The sequence below is a fragment of the Pteropus alecto genome, unplaced genomic scaffold, assembly GCF_000325575.1.
Source record: "Pteropus alecto unplaced genomic scaffold, ASM32557v1 scaffold195, whole genome shotgun sequence".
Lineage (NCBI taxonomy): Eukaryota > Metazoa > Chordata > Mammalia > Chiroptera > Pteropodidae > Pteropus > Pteropus alecto.
Window position 1 is genome coordinate 601,359 of NW_006438073.1, and position 21,800 is coordinate 623,158.

Consider the following 21,800-nt stretch of genomic DNA (forward strand, 5'->3'; position numbering starts at 1 on the left):
AATCTCCAATCAATTGTTCAAAGGCCTGAGGCAGTAGCTGAGATCTAAAGAGAAATAAAATGCATGCTGACAATTTTTAATCAGTCCATCAGCTTAGTTTAAATGGGAACCTATCAGAGAGAAAATAGTCTATGTTTGCCTTAGATATCTATGTTATTTTTCTTTCTTTAGAAATCAGAAAAAGTAAGGGGAAAAAATAACAGGTAAACACAACGTTTCAACTGGAAGGGATTTTAGCGGTCACTTAGTTTGACCCATTCTTCTGTAAGTGAGGGAAACAGGTATAAATTTTAAGTGATTGTCTCTCGTTCATGCAGCCGAAACATCATATCTTCCAGTATGCATTGCACCAGGAATAAATATTAATAAATTATATTAATAAATTTATTAAATTAATAAATTTAATAAATATTAAAATCGCATAATGAAAACTAATTATGGAAAGGAAGAGTAAATGACTACAACTATAACGAATGAAAAAAAGGAAACATTTAGGGAACATTTTAGATCTTGCTCCCTGGCATATGCCATCTGTTTGGCTCAAATAAACTCTTATCACTCAATTAACTATTTCCCAAACTCATGAGTTTTTAAGTCTCTACTTTCATACTACTAAAAAAATAAGTTTAGAGTTTAAGCCCTTGTTCTTGTGTCAGGTACACTGTGAACTTAAACCTAAAGCTCAAGACTACTCTAACAAGAGGTGTCCTTATCCTCAAATATTTTGGTTTCCCAAAGATTACAGTTGAAGAAGGTGAGGCGTGGGGGGCTTTAAACTCTGCCTAACATGTTTTACATGTGAATCCAGTTTTCCCGTAGCCCACACTGCAGCCTCTGACCATCGTCCACGCCACTATATGTTAATACGCTTTATCAACATTTCATTTGGTACTGTGCTTTTATACTTGTTGGTGATCTCCTGGGTCTCCTTTAAGATGCAATTGAACTTAAAGGTAAAAATTCTTGTTTCGTTTTTAACTCTCCTAGTGTAAAGTCATGGCAGGCAACCTTCCTCTTTTTGTTGCCAAACTTGTAGGAGTTACGGCTTAGCCCGGAGGTTTTAGGAACAGATCATCCCTCTTTTCTTTTTTTCCTCATATAAATCTCCACATTTAGAGCAGTTGTATAATTCTTGAAACCAAAGCCACTTTACTGAAGATGGTGAGGATAAATGAGGATACACAATACATACAATTGGCTGGTGCAGGTGCATAGATTATAAAGCAATTTGGAACTCATCCATCACAGAAGAACAGATTTTTTGCCTCATCATTTGAACCCTTCTGTCTAACCACGTGGTATCACCCTATTTCCAACTCAGGCGCCTTTTATAGGTCTCCCTTAGAAATTTGTATTATTTTCCTGCTTCTAATCTTCCACTATTGCTGGACCAGGTTCAACCTGACCATTTGCGTAATTTTGTCTTTTTAACTTTAGCTTCTCCAATCTTTTTTGGCTCTTTATCTTCCTGCCTTTTCTAGTTTTTCACTTCCAGAAACTTATATGCCTTCTCCAAATTCAGACTCCACAAAATACTGCCTGCTTACTTATTCCTGGATGTTATGTTTCCTTTATCTCTTGTTAAATTATCCAAATATGTATTTTTTTCTGATCTCATAATCATGGTCACTCTTCTTAACATATATGTAGAAGATATTACTATTTTCTAAAAATATCATAGAATAATTTCTGACAACTTATTGAAGTACAACTTGTTAAATATATATTTAAACTTGCTGCCTAAATTTTTGCAGGAATACATAGCTTCAGCTCAGTTTCTTTCCATAACTTACAATCGTTTAAAGTAGTATTCAATTCCACTTACTCATAGAAAAATAGTCAATGGAGCTAGAATTTCTGAAGTCCCTATGAATGTATAATCGTCCATATTTACCCTATGCAAGAAACATGCAAGAAAATAGAAATTGTATTCGACCTACCAATATCCACAAATATCCATGAGAATGATAAACATGTAACTACTGCAGGTTTGGTTCCAGACCCCGACAATAAAATAAATATTGCAATTAAGCAAGTCATACAAATATTTTGGTTTCCCGAACGCATATTAAAGTTATGTTTATACTATACTATAGTCTATTATAAAGTGTGCAATAGCATTGTCTGAAAAACAGTGTATATACCTTAATTAAAAGATAATTTATTGCTAAAAATTGCTAACTATTATCTGAGCCTACAGCAAGTCGTAATCTTTTTGCTGATGAAGGGTCTTGCCTGGATGTTGATGGCTTCTGACTGATCAGGGTGGTGGTGGCTGAAGGTTAAGGTAGCTATGGCAATCTCCTAAAATAAGACAAAAATTAAGTATAATTGACTTTCCCTTTCTCTATTTCTCTGTAGCATATGATGCAGTCTGATAGTATTTTACTCACAGTAGAACTTTCAAAATTGAAGTCAATCCTTTCAAGCTCATCGACTGCTTTATCAACTAAGTTGGTGTAATAGTCTAAATTCTTTGTTGCAATTTCAAAAGTGCAACTCTTCCTTTCACTTCAATTCTTAGAGGCCATGGCAGGGTTATTAATTGGCCTAATTTTAATATTGTTGTATCTTGGGGAATAGGAGGCCCAAGGAGAAGAAGAGAGACTAGTGAATAGCTGGTAGGTGAAGTAGTCAGAGCACACACATTTATACAGTAAGTTTGTACTTAAAAAGCTCAGAAGCACTAGAGAAAATGATATATTTAAACAATTCATTGCAATAGATTCTGTCTTTTAGTTAAGAACTCTTTCCGATATGTACCTAAGGCTCTTGGCTGCCATTGTCTTGATCTCTGAAATCTCGTGACTGAAGTTTTTCAACCATAGAATGGATAAGTGAGCAGCATAAAGTAGGATTAACATTGTAGTATTATCATAACCCTATTGAATAAGCAGGGATGAGGGAAGGGAGATTACTGTTTTCAGCTAAGAGGCTGGTTATTCATTCATTCATTCACTCGTTCGTTTAATATGATGCAGAAAACAGACAGGTAAAGCTTAAAAATAAATGTAAAATTGCTACCAATGATAGTTGCTTTGTTCAGAGGAAAGGACATTTAGCCTAGCCTTTGAGGTTATGAAATACTTCCCAAGAAAGTGTCAATTGAACTAAGCGTCATGCCTTGGTAGAATCACTGGCTTGCATGTCACACTGTAAATACTACTATTGAAAACACTGTAGATTCACTGCTGTCCTAAAACCTTTGTCTGGAAATCAATGAAAAATAACAAAAAACGAAAGCAATGAAATCAGAAACAAATTCTCTGCTTGCTTAAGTAAAGGTTAATGACATTTTTAAAATTATTCTTCAAGAAAAGGACACGTTTTTAACAAATTATATCAAGGATCCATTTATTAAGACGCTCCATGAATATATGTAAGAAAAAAAATTCAGGTAACTCAAAACTCAAACATTATTACTAAAGTTTTTTAGTTATGTCTAAAACTTTTTATTAAAGTTCATCTTTTTTATTCACTGCTATAGCCACTGGGACGGTGCTTGGCACCTAGTAGAAACTCAATAACTGTTTATTGATTAAAGCTAAAAATTAATTTGGACTGTCTTTCAGTATCTCTCATACCTATGATTCTGAAGATATTATTATTTGAAGAAATATTCTTGATAATTTTGCAGTCTTCCTCTTTCACTCTGTCTTACATTTTTTTTCTTCAAACATTATACTAGTGGGACTAGAAATGATACACTTGAAATCCATCAGTAATCAAACTACAGGTTTCCATAGAAACCAAAACCAAAATGCCTTTATTTTTTTCCTCATGCAGAGATACAACAGCAGATTCAAATTTTCTTAAGAGGATAAGTACTCTTTAAATCTTTGCATGTCCATTTTACGTGCTCTCACTAGCTTTTAGCTGTGAACTTGTAGGGTTGGAATTTCTATCTTGTTTTTTTAAATATCCAATTTGCTATACTGGTAAGAAAATTTTTTATTAATATTATTATCATTACCATTATTCTTATTGTTATTAAGTTACATGATTATTTAATAATTACATTTGATTATCTTTATATGCTTAATTGATATGTATCAAATTCATCTATTGAGCAAAAAACAAAAGTAAAAGAATAAACTAATAAAATTTTAAAATTCCATTTTTATGACATTTTTATTTGTGTTACCAAGTAACATATATAAATACAAAGGAAATTCAAGAACATGTTCATAAAACACAACAGTTAGTTCCCTATTAAAAATGTTAAAACTTCTCACCAAAACTTTCTAGAATTGGCCTTACTTCTGGTTGTTTTTCGCCTATTTATTGTTTAAAACTGAGATCTCCTTTTTGCATCTTCAGAAAATATTTGTGCATAGAAATCAATGCTTCAGATTCTCTAAGAGCACCTGTTTTTTTAAAAAAAGCTTTTCCCCCTTGGGCAGAGTTAGCCATCAAGTTCCACAAGATAATTACTGGACACTGGGAACTGAAGAAGACCATGATGAGTTGAGAAATGGGACCATTCTCAAAATACTCCAGAACTATTTGGCTCTGTTAAGGGATGGTAATGAATCAGAGACACAAATAACCAATTATTAATGATAGCATTGTCTATAAATAACAAATAATCTTTATATTTGATTTTTAGCCTATTATTTTTGTGACAGGATTTGTTTCTAAAAGAGAGCACGAGAGGTTGATTTGGGAGACTTAAAAGAAATGGCTTAGGAAGCCAAAGAAACACTTGATTAAAGACAACAAGTTTTAACACCATTGCTACATACTTAACTACCAAAAAGCTAACTTCAACAAATTGAAAACTTGACCGAACAAACATCCAAGGACTTCCTAGAGCTACTTAAAGATCAATAAGACCTTCCATGACCTGTGCCTCTCTAAGTAACTCACATTAATTATATCTGGTCTTCTCACCCTTCTCTGAATATACCCTTCACGTTCTAGCATCCCGCCTTTGTGTAAGATATTGAATCTGTCTGCAAGATCCCATCATGTAATTGTTTAAAGACACACAGTGAACATGAACCTCATCTGGAAAGCCCACTTCTATGATCAGAACTGTTCTCTTCTCTCGCCCTTGGTATTACACGCACCTTTTTAAAAATTCCTATATAAAAGCGTTACCCACAACATGCCTTAATGAGCTTTTTTCCTAACAATGCATTGGCCACTAATTTTGATTCTATAAAATTCAATAAAAAAATTTCCCCTGAACAGTAAGAAGAGCAGTAAGATACGACAATGTAAAGAAAGCACATGCTCTGTGAAGATTTGAGTTTTCTCAAGGGTAGGGGACTGTGGGGGGTGAAGGCACAGATGGTTTCCTTAGGTATTCAGCAATGACAAATTGAATTGAAGAAAAGTTCTTCTCCCCGTGTCAGGACAAGTTCTAGATATGGAGGTAGAGTTCACATATTTCATCTTAAAGTCACTCCTCGATTTCCTAAATTTTCTTAGATCTGATGTCACAGTTAATCTGTGCCAACACAGGTATCTACTTGGGAAATGCTCACCAGTCCAGAGAGGCAACCGTGTGTTAGTATAAGAGAACCAGACTGACGATCATAAGACTCAGAGTCCAGATCCATCTCTCCCACTGAGCAACCTTGTGACCTTAGAAAAGTCGATTAACACTCTGCTTTAAGTATATACATGGTTAAAATTGGAGAGGTGATGAGCTTGCTAGGCCCTCATAGTTCTAAAAACTATGATTCTCCAATTATTAATGAATCCAATGTGAGAATGATTAGTCATGGGAGGCCAACGTGGGTGATACTTGGGAGTGGACCCTATGGACTCTCAAACTGCAATACAAGGTTAATCATGTCCTCTGTCTACAGCGATAGCTTGCCCCATGCTAACACAGTAGGAAAATTTCTGTATCTCTTAGGGTCATTTGGTTATATACAACAGAAAAATAAACTGGCTAACTTAAGCTACAAAATCAAAAGAAATTAATTGGAAGCAAATGTGATAGGGTCATAGACTTGATGAAAGACCTGGTAAACTAGGCTTTTTAAAGGCCAGTAACCAAAACATAACTTGGGACAGTCAGAAGACAGAGAAAGAGAGAATGTCTCCACATCGCAAATGGATAATTCTGAACCAACTACATCCTCTCCTCATTTCTCTCCTCCTGGAAAGAGAGCTCATTTGGGCTGCCTGGGTCACATGCTCATCAGCTCTTGGCCAGGAAAGATCACGGCATCTTGACTGTAACGCTGGACAAGGCCAGTCACAATTAAAGAGGGGGGTCCTTTCCCAAAGGGAATCAAGACATAGAACCAGACAAAAAGGAAATGCATCCTGGATAAGCAAAAACTACACATCTTGCAAAAATCAAGAGAAACTTCAGATAATAGGGACTTTCACCATCTGAGCTTTTGCTCATATTGGAAGCTTCCTGCTGTCAGACCTAACAAAACAGTAGGAATTATGGCTGTTCTGCAGGTCTTCATCCAAAATGGTAGTTTAGTTGTTTGGACTTGTTAGAAACAGTGGATTCTTTTTACTCCCCCTACATCTTTACTCGTCTGTCTTCAACCAAAGAATCTATGAATTATAATATGTTTAAAAGGCATGCATTTTCCCCAGGCAATCTCAGTGTTGGTAATTTTTTATCCACAGTTTCACATGGTTAGAATAGGACATGCACAACAGAATGAAGTAGAAATTTATGTCAAAAGAAAAAAGGTTACCACAGTCCTGATAAGTTGTAAATCCATCATGGAAGTAGCTCTGCTTTCTTGTGACAGAATCCTTTTCGGGAATTAAGGATCTGTTATGCTGAAAAGCAATATGCTTTGAAGGGTGCAGAGCTATTCCGCCAATTCAATGAGAAAAGATTTGGAGGCTGCAAAAGACAATTGTACAAACTGTACCCAAATGTGTCTACACTCCAATAACTACTTTGCTTTAGTAACAGGGAATTTGACTATAAGAATGATTGCATATAACAAACCAGATTTGTTTTATTCCCATGGTTTCTTGAGGATCTCATTCCTATTTAATTTTGATTACTTTTTTAAAATGAGACCCAGATGTAGCACAGGATGCAGAATGTTTCAGTAGATGTTTCACGATCTTACCCACTGGTAAACCATGCACCGCCTTACCCTACTGGGGATGCTGCCCATTGCAGCATCCATCCTACATCTGCCCTTCATGCACATTGTACTTGTTGTTTCCTTTGAAGAATTCCTTTTCACTTGACTCTCGAGAAACAAGAAGTCTAGCCCCCAAAAAAGCTGTACTAATGATCACTACCAAAGAACTACTGGCCACAGGGAGGTTCACCCCCGCCAATGGAATCTTTGTCTTCTTTTGCCATTGTTTGCAGTGAAGACAGAAAAGATGAATTGAAGAAAAAAAAAATGTGACTTAAAATTTCAGAGGATTTGAAATGTAATTTTTTCATGTGTTAGCATGAATGAAAATTCTATCTGGAGTTTGAACGTGGTCTGATTTTAAAACTACATGATGATGAAAGGTGAATAAAACATCTTAAAACTGAGTATTTTGGAGAGCATGCTTTTATTAGCTCTTGACCTTTGGTATATTATTTAACTTTATCTTAGCCTGGGTTTACTTATAAGTACCTGGCTTACCCATCTCAGAGGTCAAGTTGAAATAATGAATGTGAAAACATTATGCAAAGACAAGCTGGAGTTAAATGCAATTAGTTCTGCAAAGCAGCCTGATGTAGTGCAAATAGCACAGACATTACAGTTAGGAGATCCTGGTCCAATTTAAGATTCTGTACTTAATAGCTAGTTATTTATTTTGGTAGTCTTGTTTGCAAGAACTAGCAATAAATAGTATAGAAATTATTAGCATGGAGTTATAGTCAAACAGACATAGGTTCAAGTATAGACTCTGCCCCTCATAACATTTTTTATTAGACAGGTACTTTCTCTTTAAGACTCAGTTTCCTCTCTTAAAAAATAAGAATGATGCTCTCTACTGATGCCATAATTAAATCTCTGATATACCCAAAAAAAGGGGAAGAGACAATCAAAAGTAAAAAGAAGATTAAGTAGCCTCAAATCCAAAAAGAACTGAGAAAATTTAAAAGGTGGAAATAAACTATACAAAAAAGATAGCAGTGGCTGCTGCAGATTCTTAAAAAAAAAAAAAAAAAGGCGTTAAATACACAAGAGAATTTTGCTCAGCACAAAAAAAGAAGCCTCACATCTAGACAAGCTATAAAAGCAACTTTAGAAATTTATCTACACCAAAGACATTTTGCAAGGACATCGAAATGGGTCAGGATATTTTGTCACCACATAGTCAGAGAGAAGTAATAAAAACAAAAGTGTGGTTGAGATATTGCTCAGCCTAAGCAACCAAGAAATGCGGATATAAACATGTTGAAGTGGTGTGTTCATAGGATCGCACGCCTCTTTGCACAGTAAATTTCCAGTGGGCTTTTCTGGAGGCTCAGGTAACTAGTATGTCAGTTTTTGAGATTAGGTTCGATAGTAGAGCCCAGAGATAGCACAAGTAAAGCAAACGTTCAAAATAAAGCAACAGGCTGTTAAAATGCTATCACTTTATTCAGAACCAATCTGAATAATAGGTTAGATACATATTCGTGGGAAATATTTTATTTTAACTTCTTAATTTTTTTCTGAGAAGAATTGACATCGAAGTAAGTTATGAATAATTCAGCTCTACATTTGACTGTCAAATATGTGTAATTTAGAAAATAAAGCTAGACCTTATATCAATGATGGTGGTGATAATATAGTGAGGTTATTATAAGGATACCAATGAATCAAGTGCCCAGGTTTGGTCCAACATCCATGTGCCATGAAAACCAGAGCATATTTCATGAAGAATCCAGGCCAGTCTAGACCTTTTGGGCACAAAGATGCAGATTTTCACGCCCATGTCTACCCTTGGAGTGGTTCAATTACCTCCATATATCTGTTTCTTTCTAACCTGTCACCGAGAGTCTTCTAATGATTTTCTCTTTTTTGCGTCCTGACTTGTTTGACCCGTAACTTTGTCTTCCCTACGATTTTGAATTGCCAGCAGCGCACAAGGCCCTGCCATATCTCATGGCAACTTTCACACCTGCAACTCCGTTTCACAATTCAGATCCCCAGGAGAAATGACCTAATTGGTCCTGCTCATCTTTCCACATCAGTCCACAGCACAGATTTCTGGCTGGCCTTTGGGTCGATGCCCCCTTTTTTGCCCAATCAGCTGCTCAAGGGAAAGTCACATGGTCTTCCCAGCAGGGGATTTGGACAAGGAACTTTCACTTACAGGATTGTGGTCTGGTACAAAAGAGACCTTGCTCACTCAATATCTTTAAGCTCTCCATGCTGACCTCACAAGATTTTTGTGATCATTTGATGAGATAATTTATGTGAATGAACTTTGAAATCTCTAAAGTAGTATATGTGATATAAATATGCATACACTTAATTTTTAAGTCATTTAATTCTGTGTATGTAATGAATGACTCTGAATAACTTATGGTCAGTTTTCAAGAATAAAGTACTCGTAAAGATTCTCTGAAACACATCAAGAGTCCAAGTTAGAATGTCTTAATTTAAATCAGTAGAGACAAAAATTTCTGTGGTTCTCTTCAGTACAGATTGAACCACATTTAGCTGCCTAGTCTGGTATGTAGGAGTAGAATACCACATAATGCCTTTGCACGAAAGGATTAAAATCTTGTCTTGAAAATATTTTCCATGATTTTAATAATCATTTATTAACTATCCTTTTCCAGGAAGACATGAAATAAGGCCCTAGCCTCAAGATTTGACCACTTTGTAGGGCGGAAAAATGGAGTTCAGAATGCTTTAGAATGTAAAGAAGAAACTATTCTTCTTTGTTAGGGTTCAGCCGAGGGTACAGTCTCCACATAAGATTGCCTTCACTTCTGACACCAGTAGTAAGTTTAACGGATTCTCAAAGTCCCCCTCATGTTTGATAATTTTCTGGAAGTATTCACAGAACTCACTGAAAGCTTATACTCATGGTTATGACATCACAGAGAAAGGATGCAAATTAAATCATCCAAGGGAAGAAGGACATATGGCAGAGATCGGGAGGTACCAACCATAGAGATTTGTTGTCTTCTCCACGAGTCCTGGACACAGTACTTACTCAGCATCAGTGTGTGACAATGTGCATGAACTATTGCCAACCAGAGAAGCTCACCTGGGACTTTGGTGTCCAGAGACTTTTACTGGGGTTTGACCACATACTGCCTATGTGGTTGATCTTTAGTTTCCAAGCTCTCCCAGAGAGCAGGCAGATACCTTTAGTCTCGAGTTCCTTCTAGAGGCAAAACTAATACAATGTTACCCAATGCCCTTATCATAAACTGCATCATTGGGCTGCCAGTGGTCAAAGACACTCATCTCGGGCAGGAAATTGTAAGGATTTACAGGTTGCCTTTCAATAGCAGGGAGAGGGCAAAAGCCAGACCTCTCCTTGGGTAAAATTAATTCTTCACTACAAAGAAACCAAGTGTGATAAGTGGGATTTAACTCAATCGGAATTCTAATAAGATGACCCTCATGGAGGTTAGGAATCAATGGTGGCTAGGGCAGAATCGCATAGGATTGTTATGATGTATACAGAGTTGTACAAATATGATGCAAGATAACCTAAGAAAGGAAGACAAGGGAGGTTTTTCTGTTTGCAGTCTGTGTTCTAATTTATTTGTTTAGATAGTTTTATTGAGATATTATTTACATACCTTAAAACTCACCCATTTTAATTGTACGACTCAATAATCTTTATTAACTTTCAAAGCTGTGAAACCATGACTGCAATCCAATTTTAGGATATTTCTATCACCCAGGTAGATTCCTTGTGCCAGTTTGTAATCAACCTTTATTCTTACTCCCAATCCCAAGAAATCCCTGATTTGCTTTCTGTCTTCACAAATTTGACTTTACATGACATTATTTATAAATAGAATCATATAATATGTAGTCTTTTGCATTAAACTTCTTAGTATAATATTTGAGATTCCCTCATGCTGCAGCACAAATCAATGATTTATTCTTTTTTATTGCTGCATTGTATTCCATTGTATGGATATACCACTATTTTTTATTCATTCGTTAGTTGATGGCCCTATGGATTGTTTTCTGTTCTTGCAATTATGAACAAGTCTGTATGTGGATATGTTTAAATTTTTCTTGGGTAGACATCTAGGTGTAGAGTTGCCAACTTTTATGGTAATGTTTATGTTTAACTTTTTAAGAAACAATTAAGCTGTTTTCCAAAATGGTTGTAACATTTTACAGTCCCACCAACCAAGTATGAGGGTTCCAGTTTCCACATATTCTTGCCAATATTTGTTATTGTCTGCCTTTTTTTATTATAGTCATTTTAGTGGGTAAGAAGTGACTTATTATTTATTTTTTTTTAAATAGCCACATCTGCAATGGTAAAGGGCTATTATTACTAAGGTGTGTATCCAAGAATATAACCAGTTCAGTACGAGGAACTTTGCCCCTGCCTTTCCCTAGAGGAAAGACCTTGCTATGCTTATCATTCTCATTTGAAACTTTCATCTCCTTGACCAGAGAGGCAACTGTGTGTTAGTATCATATCCTTGACCTGTTACTTTCAATTATCCTGAAGAATACAAAATGTATTGTTATCGCTCTTCAGATGACTGTCACATTTATTTATCTTTCTGGTGGTAAGTACAATGTTATTTCTCAGCAAAATTGCCCGTATTTACTAAGAGAGACTGTAACAAAAGTGGAGTGAGTGAAAGATAAGCAGGAGTGACGGCAGGGCAGACGTAACTGAGAGGCATACACCACATTTAGATAAACTATCAAACGACTTTATAGTATAATGCGGAACAACATTGTAAACGCTTAATGATTTGATGGGTTGTCAATCTACGGATTAAACTGAAGTTTATAATAGCAATATTTCAGACTTCTACTTACACACACCACCATACACCATAAATAGGAAAGTGGGAAATGAGAAAAATGTGGAAGGAAGAAAAATCATACAAAAGAGGAAAGTAGAGAGCAGGTAAAGAGGATTAAAATGTATGGTATATAAATGTTATAAACTGGCACTTAGATATTTGATTTTGTACACTTTATGATGCAAAGCACTAAATGCTGGTGAGTCATGGTGGTGAGGGGAGCGGGTTGCAGAATGGCCCCTCAGGGAATGTGGGAGCCATAGGCAGCTACAGCTCAGGAGCTCCTGGGCCTTGCTGCATTTCTTCCCCAGTCTGATGATATTGCCTTGGTGATGCTGAATATAGAGTAAGAACCTAGAGAGCCAACTATTTGTAAACATTGCCTGAATTCAGTGGTTTTCAACTACATACTATTTATTCCCTGGGGTATATTTGGCAATGTCTGGAGGCAAAAAACCAGGCATGCTGCTAAATACATCCTGCAAGTCACAGGACACCCCACCCCATCAGAGAATTATCTGCTCCAAAGCCAGTAGTCCTGAAGTTGAGAAATCCTGCTGTTGATTCACAGATCATGCTTTGAAAAGCAAGGGTAAGTAGTTCTTTTTGACCACAGCTGTGTATGCTCTAGTTATGAATTCCAAGAAAAGAAGAGAGAGGGAGGCGTACAAGCAAGGAGGGATAGGACACTTCTGTTTTTTGTTCAAAATCCTTTGGTATGATTGGGAAGTGTTTGCTTTTACTTTTATTTAAAAATTTTTTAAAAATTTTTATAAAAATTTTTAAAAATTGTTTTAATCCATTTCCCTTTTGCTCCAAGAACACTCACCGGTTATACTTGTGGCTGCGGTTCATCCCGAGATAACTAGAGGATTACAGTCCTAGCCTCGGTCCCAAGGTTTGCCACAAAATATTTCACTTTTGTTATTATTTTTTCATTGCTCTAGTACATGGATTTAGAAACAAATGACATCATTTTATTTACAGTATTCTGGTTTTAGTAGTGGTATTTCCATTTATAAAATATAGTAATTCTCGATCGCTGAAAATATCAAATCCTAGAAAGCATAGCATTCCTACACGTGATGTTAACATCATTCTCAAACAGTTGTTAGCCAAAGACTCATTTGATGAATCTGATTTATGTACACATTTCTGTTACATTAGGATTAGAAACAAGTCCTGTTCAGAAATAACTCCAAGAAGAGTTTTATATTTTATTTTCATATTGAAAACTAGTTAGATTTTCTTAAGGCTCAAAGAGCCTGTTTATGTAAAATTAAATTAATGTGGGCAGTGAGCTGCACTTCTTTATTCTAAATAGAAAATGTGTTAAAAGAACTACTATACTTATTGAAGGAACTTTGAGAAATCTTTTGCTCTTTCCTTTAATGTGGAGTCTTCAATTCTGTTTTCTGTTTGTTTTTTAATTCAAGTGAAGAGATAGACACAGCTACTCAGCCTTCTGTTGCATGTTAAGCAGTTTGTGCCTTTCTCACTTAAGATGGATCTCTCCTCTCTTTTTTAACGAATATCTGTTAACCAACAGAACATACAAAATGCATTCATGAGACTTTGGGGGTAGTGCCCTATGACTACATCAAACTACTTTTGGATTCCTATTTGTTAAAGACAGAAAAAGTACAACCAGCCCACATGCCTTTAGAATATAACATCAAAACATGAAAACTCCCTTGGTTCCTCTGCCAAATAAAGACTTATTAAATATTAGAAAAACTTCCGCAGTGGGATATTTAACCTAGAAAATTACAATGATGCCCTAGCTCTTCTCTGAGCGTTTTAATCTGTATTCCTGATGCCTCATAGTCTTTGTGCTTCTCCCTCCATTAACCGAGCAGGATGTTCATTTCTTCTCCTTTCTAATGTGCAATTCCTTTAACGCAAGGCTTTTTCATTTGTTCTTTATGCTTTTCTTTTCCTTCCTCCAGATCTGCTATCTTAGATGTGCTGCTGAGGTTAAATAAGGACTCGTGCTTAACAGACTTTAGTCCTATTTCTTACCAATTTCTGATTCATGTTGGCCCTAGGTTCCCTGTACACTCAGCGCCATCTCTGGTCACGAGCTGGAACTGCAAGCCTGAAATTTTAATGTGGTCTGGCCTGTATTTTTACCTCTGAATCTGCGAAGAATCTGGCAATGGTTTGCTGCCACACTCTCTAATCTCAGACTAGCCAGTGCCAAACAAATGCGTTTATAACCTTCCCATACCACAACCCTCTCCCTAAAAAAATTGGAAGGTTTTAAATGACAACTGCTTAATGTGTTTAGGGGAACTTTGCTTACAGCACAAGGTGAAGAATGAAATATATTTGGTTTTTTTAAACATCTTCAATTATTGGGATGGTTTAGATACATTCATTTTTCAGGGCTAGTTGCCTCGGGTTTTTCTTTAATTCTGTGTGTTTCAGACACATTTTCTGTATTTGCACATTTTAATTTTATCTGACATCATATTCAGTCTTTTATCCACTGTTTTCGCCCTTATTTCTATTTTTTTCTCTTTTCCCTACTCTTTTTTTTTTTTTTGTCTACTTAGATGAAAACCATGGCTAAACATTTAAATACAGGCACTGCATTTCACTGTAGTTATATCAAGCACAAATCAAATTGTACTTGTAAATAATACTTTATATGTGAACAAAATGTTATCTTTTTCATTTTATCAGAATATTTCTGGAAAACTAGGACATTTTGTGTTTAAGTTATAAAGAATTCCACTTGTTCTTTTTGTCATAATTATTTCTTTTATGGTTCTGTATCCTCTAGAAGGAAAGAATGAACTCTATGATTATAAAAAAGTGAAGTATTACTCTCTGATTTTGCTTGAAAAGGAAGTTACCGCAAGGTGCTGCAAAAATAAAGAAGCATAATATGCTTCTTTTCATAATATGACAAAGAAACTGGGAGAATATTTAGAATTTAAAAATGATTAAATATATTAAATGATTGACATCTGCTGTGCAGTTGCTTAAAAGAATGCCTTTAAAATGTGTGTGCCACAGTGGAAACATGAAAAAATTAAATCTATCTCTCGAGTTTTGTTGACTCTGAATCTGATTTACCTTTATGACTCTAGAGTGAAGCCATCTCCACTTCAGTCCAAGCCACTCAAGGACCATCTCCACATCCTGTCATTCCAGCAGAGAGCACACTGTATTATTATTCAAGATGCACTCTTGATGGTGACCTGCTCATTAGCCATAGGACTGTCTTTATTTAGGCGTAATAGTTTAAGCTTCTACTCTGAAGTCTGGTAACAGTAGTTCTTCCTATATAGTAAAACTTTCCATGCAAAAGCCAATGTACCATTTCAGGAATACAAAAGGTGAGACAACAATAATATTTTTTCCCCACACTGAATCTCTTCTATGAAGAGAAATGCCGCCATATATGAATTCTTTGAATTTAAAACATAGGATCTGTTTGCCACCTGTCTCCAAGCACAGATGACCCCTTTGTAAAAAGAGACCTAGGCACAAACAGCAGGCAAAGTTTGATTCATCTGACAAAGTTTTGAGCACTTATTTTGCTCGCTGTGCTGCACACTGACAGATAAATTTCAACATGCAAGGGGCTCCTGCAGAAGATCACACAGGACTATAAATGTACCAACATTACATATATACAGACATGCATGTAAAATACATATGCTTATAAATATATGTTACCATATAACAAAATAGTATATGAAAATTATTATGCAAATTTTGAAATCATACTGTTCAAAGGAAACACCCACTACACCTTGATATATTATACACTGACACCTTATAGTTGACTCATGTAAGAACCTGCTTTCTCAAGTTTCTAATGATTTTATGCTGCCTCATGTAAGCACAGTGGGATATATGTCAGAGAGTCACAAAGATGTAAGATATAATAGCTCCTTTCTTCGATTCTGTGATTATAAATTGCTTTTCTTGGGATCTAAACCTTCAGGGTCCAACTGCATAGAATATCTTGATTTCCAAGCTGAAATGTTATTATTCAATGTAATGATTTTTGATTATTTTCTATTAAAAAATGAATCTTAACTGAGTCCTTTAGGGCCTCATGTAAAGAAATATGTCTTCTGGAAAATTTTACCCTCATTTCAGGTGATAAAGGAAGATGTTTTGGGACTAACAGAGATTGTAAAATTTCTCAACCCATACTGCAATGCAGTTTATCTTTTCATATTATTATTTTGACTGCAAAAAGAAGTTAGTCAATTTGCCATAGTTATGGGATTTAATTCTGCATAGCTATAAAATGCAAAGTAAGATCTATGTTAACATAAGTTGAATTGATATATAAATATTCCACATAGTTGTTAGAAAATAAGTAATTTCTAAATTACAATAATGTAGGTGATAGAGATAATGTCTACATCAACACTTTTGAAAAGTTTAAGAATTTAATTTTTATACTTTCCTAATTTTCAGGGGTTTTTTTCAGAAAATAATTTTTATCTAGAGAATGACTGATTATCCAGATTATCTATCAGGAATGTGGTCTGTCATCATTTCAAGAATTTGTTTATTACTTCTATCATATAACTGTATTTGAGCTTATGAGGTCAAGGTTCTGGCATCTAAATGTGCATTTATAACTTGAGCTAGAAAATAACTAAATCAATGGCATAGATTTGAAGTCAAAACATACTGGATCACTATAAAAATGTATTAAAAACAAAAAGAAGTTGTCGATATGTTTTCATAGCAGGTAATAATAATAATAATAATAATAAAATAATAATAGAAGATCTATTTCTCTATACCAGATTATGTTTCCAGGAAATAAGACATTTGCAAGAGCATTCTCTCTACTTTAATAATCAATGGATAAAATAAAAAATTATCAGAAGTTTTGATTTACAAATTTATCTTTTGGTATTTAATTTAAAAAAATAAATACAAAAAAAATACCCTTAAAACTTGTGGATTGATCTACATCTCTATAGCTCCACTCTTAGAATTTGGCAGGAGGTAAATGCTTGAGACTTGTCTAGTGAGTCAGGTTGAAAACACCACCAGTGAGCTATAAAACCCAAGAGAATACTGAAGAACAACAAGAAGAGGGAGAGAGAAGGCTAGCCCCACCAAATATTAAAATACTTCAATCTATAGAGCCTCTGTTTCAAAATAACATAGGACAGGATTCATTGTTCAGACAGAACAATGGAAAAAGATAAATACCATGAAATACTTACATAAGTAATGTATGATAAAAGAACCACTGTAAATTTGTGGATACTGGTTGGTTTTTTGTTTGTTTATTTGTTTGTTTTTAATTAGAGATGTTGGGATAACTAGATAGCCATTTCTTTAAACAGTAAAATTGGACCCATTACTTAAACCATGCAATAGGATAAGCTTCAAGTGGATCAGAGATTTAAACCAAAAGTGAAATCATTCAAGTACTGGAAAAAAATTGGATGAATTACTCTATAACCTGAAATAAGAAGAGCTTACCCATCTGATACTCAAAATTCACAGGCAAAAAGAGAAAGGAAATAAAATTTTAAAATCTGATCACATAAAAATTGTTTTGAATGCTTGAAAACACTGTAAGCACGTAATAAGATACGTAACTTATTTTCAACTTAAACCATAGAGATAATTAACATTTCTAGTATGTTAAGTACTTCTCAAGTAGAAAACAGCCAATGGCCCTATAAAGATAGGCTATAGAAATTATTAGCCAACTACAGAAATAAAAAATGAAAATGGCTTTAACCATGTGAATAGCTATCCAACCCTTGCTCATAATAAGAGAATATGTAAATTAAAACTACACCAAAGGAGCATTTTTCACTTATTACTTTGGCACAAAATTAGAATGCATACTGTGTTAGCAAAACTGTGGGAAAAAAAGCACTTTCATATATCTTTAGAGAGTAGGTAGCATGGAGCAATTGCTGTGGAAAATAATTTGGAAATATCTAGCAAAATTATATAGACTTCATCTTTTGACCCAGCAATCTCACTTGCTTGAATCTAACTCACAGATATACTATCAAAAATAAAAGGCTTCTGCATAAAACTATGTATTGCAGAAATATTTATTGGAGCAATTTAAATGTATATCAGTGGAGAAGCTAGTTGAATAACATGATACAGCCACACAGTAAATTACCAGGCAGCTGTAAAAACAAATGAGAAATATCTCTATATACTACTAGGGATAGATCTCACAGAAATATTCTTCAGGGAAAAAAGCAAAATGAAAAAGAGTCAGTACAGTATACTGACAATTACTTTTTAAAAAGCTAATGCAATTATTATGTGGCTGTATATACTTAATATTAAAAATATAAAAAGAAATAAGCATTTAAAAAATAGATACCTATATGAGTAGAGGAGGAATGAGAAGCAAGAAAATAAAGGTGGACACTAGACTTCTTTAAATATACCTGGTTTTGATTTTGAAATTGTGGAAGTATTTTACATAAATGAAAAAACAAATAATTTAGTTTTTAAAATTTTCAATGTATCTTAAGAAATCTTAGGAAAAAGAAACAAATGAACTATATATGTATTTGGTGATGATATATCTACACAGAGAGCTATGCTAATTGACTTTAAAACACATTAGAGATTTATTATCAATATGTACACCTTTAGGACAAAAAGAAAAAAGCATTTGAAAACTAAATTCAGCTATGTTTGGAAATCATATTGTTGGTGGTAGTGTGACACTGTAATTCTGAAACCATTGTATCTATATTATGTGGAAAATTAAATAACTGTGTTATTCTATTATAGCCAGAATCCTTTAGAACCAGGATATTCTCAGTACAGGAGTAAAAAGAAATATAAATAAGGTGGAAAATCTAAGTAAAATCCCCACAGTCATGAATTTTAATTGGAAATATAAATATAAAGCATGCTATTTCCTGTCTTTCATTCAAAAAAATAAAATACCTCGTTGGAGAAATGGCCAGTTTCAGGTCAGGAGGAAATAAAGCTGAGCCTAAAATATTTTGTTATGGTAGATAGTAAAGAAAAGACTTTAAGAGTCATCAAAAGGACACAGCACTCCACATAAAGAGTCTCCCATTGACCAAAAATGAGACAATTTGAAAATTAACAAGAAAAAGAACTAAAATGGGTAGAAAACCATGACATATGTGTCAGTCACTAGTTCCTAAAAATTCTAAATAAAATTTTTAAAATTGTGTGTCAATTACTGTTTTGAAAACTGGTAAACAAATAAAAATTGGTATATAGAGGTAAATAAGCTCCATCACTGATAGCCAAGTAGTAGGTGAAGAGATGTTTTTATTTATCAAAGTAATCTAGATGTTAAATGAGGAAGGAATGGTATAAAGTTGTAATACCACCATTTAGGACCCCTAATAAATAAATGAATCAAGATTGTAAATGGTTCCTTGCACAATGAAAACAGAAGTAAGCAGTCAGTATGTGCTCCTGACAGAAAAACAATAACACCCCGAAGTAGTCTTGTCAAAGAAATGAAACCTGAATATAATTCAGTCTCTAGATCCAACTATCAATACAGACAAAAAAAGAGACCAGAGGAACGTCGGAGTATAGCGCAGGGATGTGATCAGAAAAAATTTTGATAGCTGGAAATTCCCCTGGATAAATAACCTAACTTTTTCCACAAACAAGTTGCAAGGAAAGAAAACCATCAATAATAGACAGAAACCATCTGCATTAATTGGACCTTATTTCAATTCGGATTCAAATAGCAAACTTTTAAAAATTAGAAAATTTCTAAAAATGGTAACATGTGAGACAGTTGGAAATCAAGCATTTACTGGATATTATGGCAAGGAACTGGTAGTTAGGAATTGGTCATTATTTTAGAGAAGTTAGGAACTGGTAATTATTTTAGAGAATCTTATTGTGCTTTGGTTAAAAAGAGTTATCTTAAAGGGCTGTATACTGGAGTATTTACAGAAGAAATAGTATGATGAATGGGATTGGCTCAAAATTATACAGGAGGGAATGGGAACATCTGAGAAATACTGACCATTGGGTTAATATTGAGTGATAAGAAATGGTTACAGGGGATGTCATTATGCTGTTTGGTCTACGTTTATCTATGTTTGCAATTCTCCATTTAAAAAAAAGTTAGAACGAGATGTCTGGTGATCTTGAGGGACAAACAGAACTTAAATTAGAGGTTGAGGGAAAAGTTTTAGCGAGGAGTGAAGGTGTGGAGCTGTAAGCAGGCACAAGTCAGGAAACAGAATTCATTTGTACCGTTGCTGCTTAAAGAGTTTAAAGAGCAAAGAGACTACAAGGTGGTGGTATGAAATGCTGATGGAAACTGTGGGAAACTAAAGCCCAAGCTGAAGTTTGGGTCTATTATTGGTCACCAGGAAAGGTCTTCAAATTCAAAAAGGCTGTTTGCCTCAAGTAATTGAGTGTGAGAGGGCAGGGAGCTGACACTCTCATTAAGTAGTTTTCAACCAATATGTCACAGCTCGTGCATCACTACAATAGAAGCAACGACAAGCCTGTGAGAGGTGAACCTACCTCGTCAAGGAATAAGCTGTATCCATTTCTTGGGGAGTCAGTGCTATTTAGAGTTCTGGGTTAACCTGGATTTTTAAAGTTAGTTTCATGAACTAGATAATATCTGTTTTTATTTACAAGCATACATATATTACAATCAGCTCCACTTTCTTCTCTTCATAGGTGTCTATTATGTAGAGGAGAATTTTTGAACACAGTAAATAATATTTGATGCCTTCACTGGTTCCCCGTTATAGACACTACAAAGAGCAGACAATGTAATTTGGTTAAATAAACCGCACAATACAAATCAGACATTAACCTCTGGGACTCAAGACAAGATACCTGAAGTGGCTCGTGCTCCCAATTATTTCACCCTTAATTAAGATGTTTTAAAAGCTATAAACCTATCTTAATAGAAAGACTTCAAAGCTTCTGTTTTCTTACAGTTTATTATGTGTAGAGTATCATCCTCTCACTCTTTTCAATGGTGTTGACTCTAACAAATGAATAATCCTAGTGGGATTCATGCTTTATAATAAGATTTGGGCATATGAGATCTTGTACATAGAGTCCTACATCTAGGCAGGGAGGAAATATGTTTCCTTGGAAAAGAAAAAAACAACAAAACAACAAAAAGTGTTAGCTCTGCTATACCTCTCCTCTCCTGAATATTAATTTTCTTCAGAATAATGGTTTGATCCACTCCAGATATAACATTCTATGATCCAGAAAATTTGATGTAAGGGCTTTAAAAGGCCCTTAATTAATGTTAATTTGATTACCTTTTATGTTGTGATCAAAAGTTACAGAAAATTATCCTCTGTTTCCTGGAAACTATTTGCCATGGACACACACACACACACACACACGCACGCACGCACACACGCACACCATTAACACAAGGTGATATGAAATTATGACAAATATTTAGTTATTTTTATTTTACATAAATAAATATTTATTTTTGTATGTTTTTAACAGCACATACCTAGAAAATTTAAAGTATAAGAAAACAATTCTAGTCACTAAAATAAAAAAGTTACAATTACAACATCTTTCAAACTTTAATAAAAACCCTAAGTCATTGTCTGGATTTTCTCATTTTATAGAGGGGTTTTTGGAATATTTTCTAGTGCCAAGAGTCTAAGAATTGCTGAAAATAATGAATATGATGAATAATGATTGAAATCTATCTTCTATACTCAGCAAAAAATATTCAAGTAATATCAGCCACCTGATAAGATGCATTTTGTTTTGCAATTAGGACAATAGTAGTCATTATAGTACATCAATTAATATTCTGGGTTCTGTGATGGAGAGAAAATAAAGTTTTATTTCTGTAACTTTCCATTATTTTAACATACATATGTATGAATTTTCTGCTATTCATTTCAAATCTTTA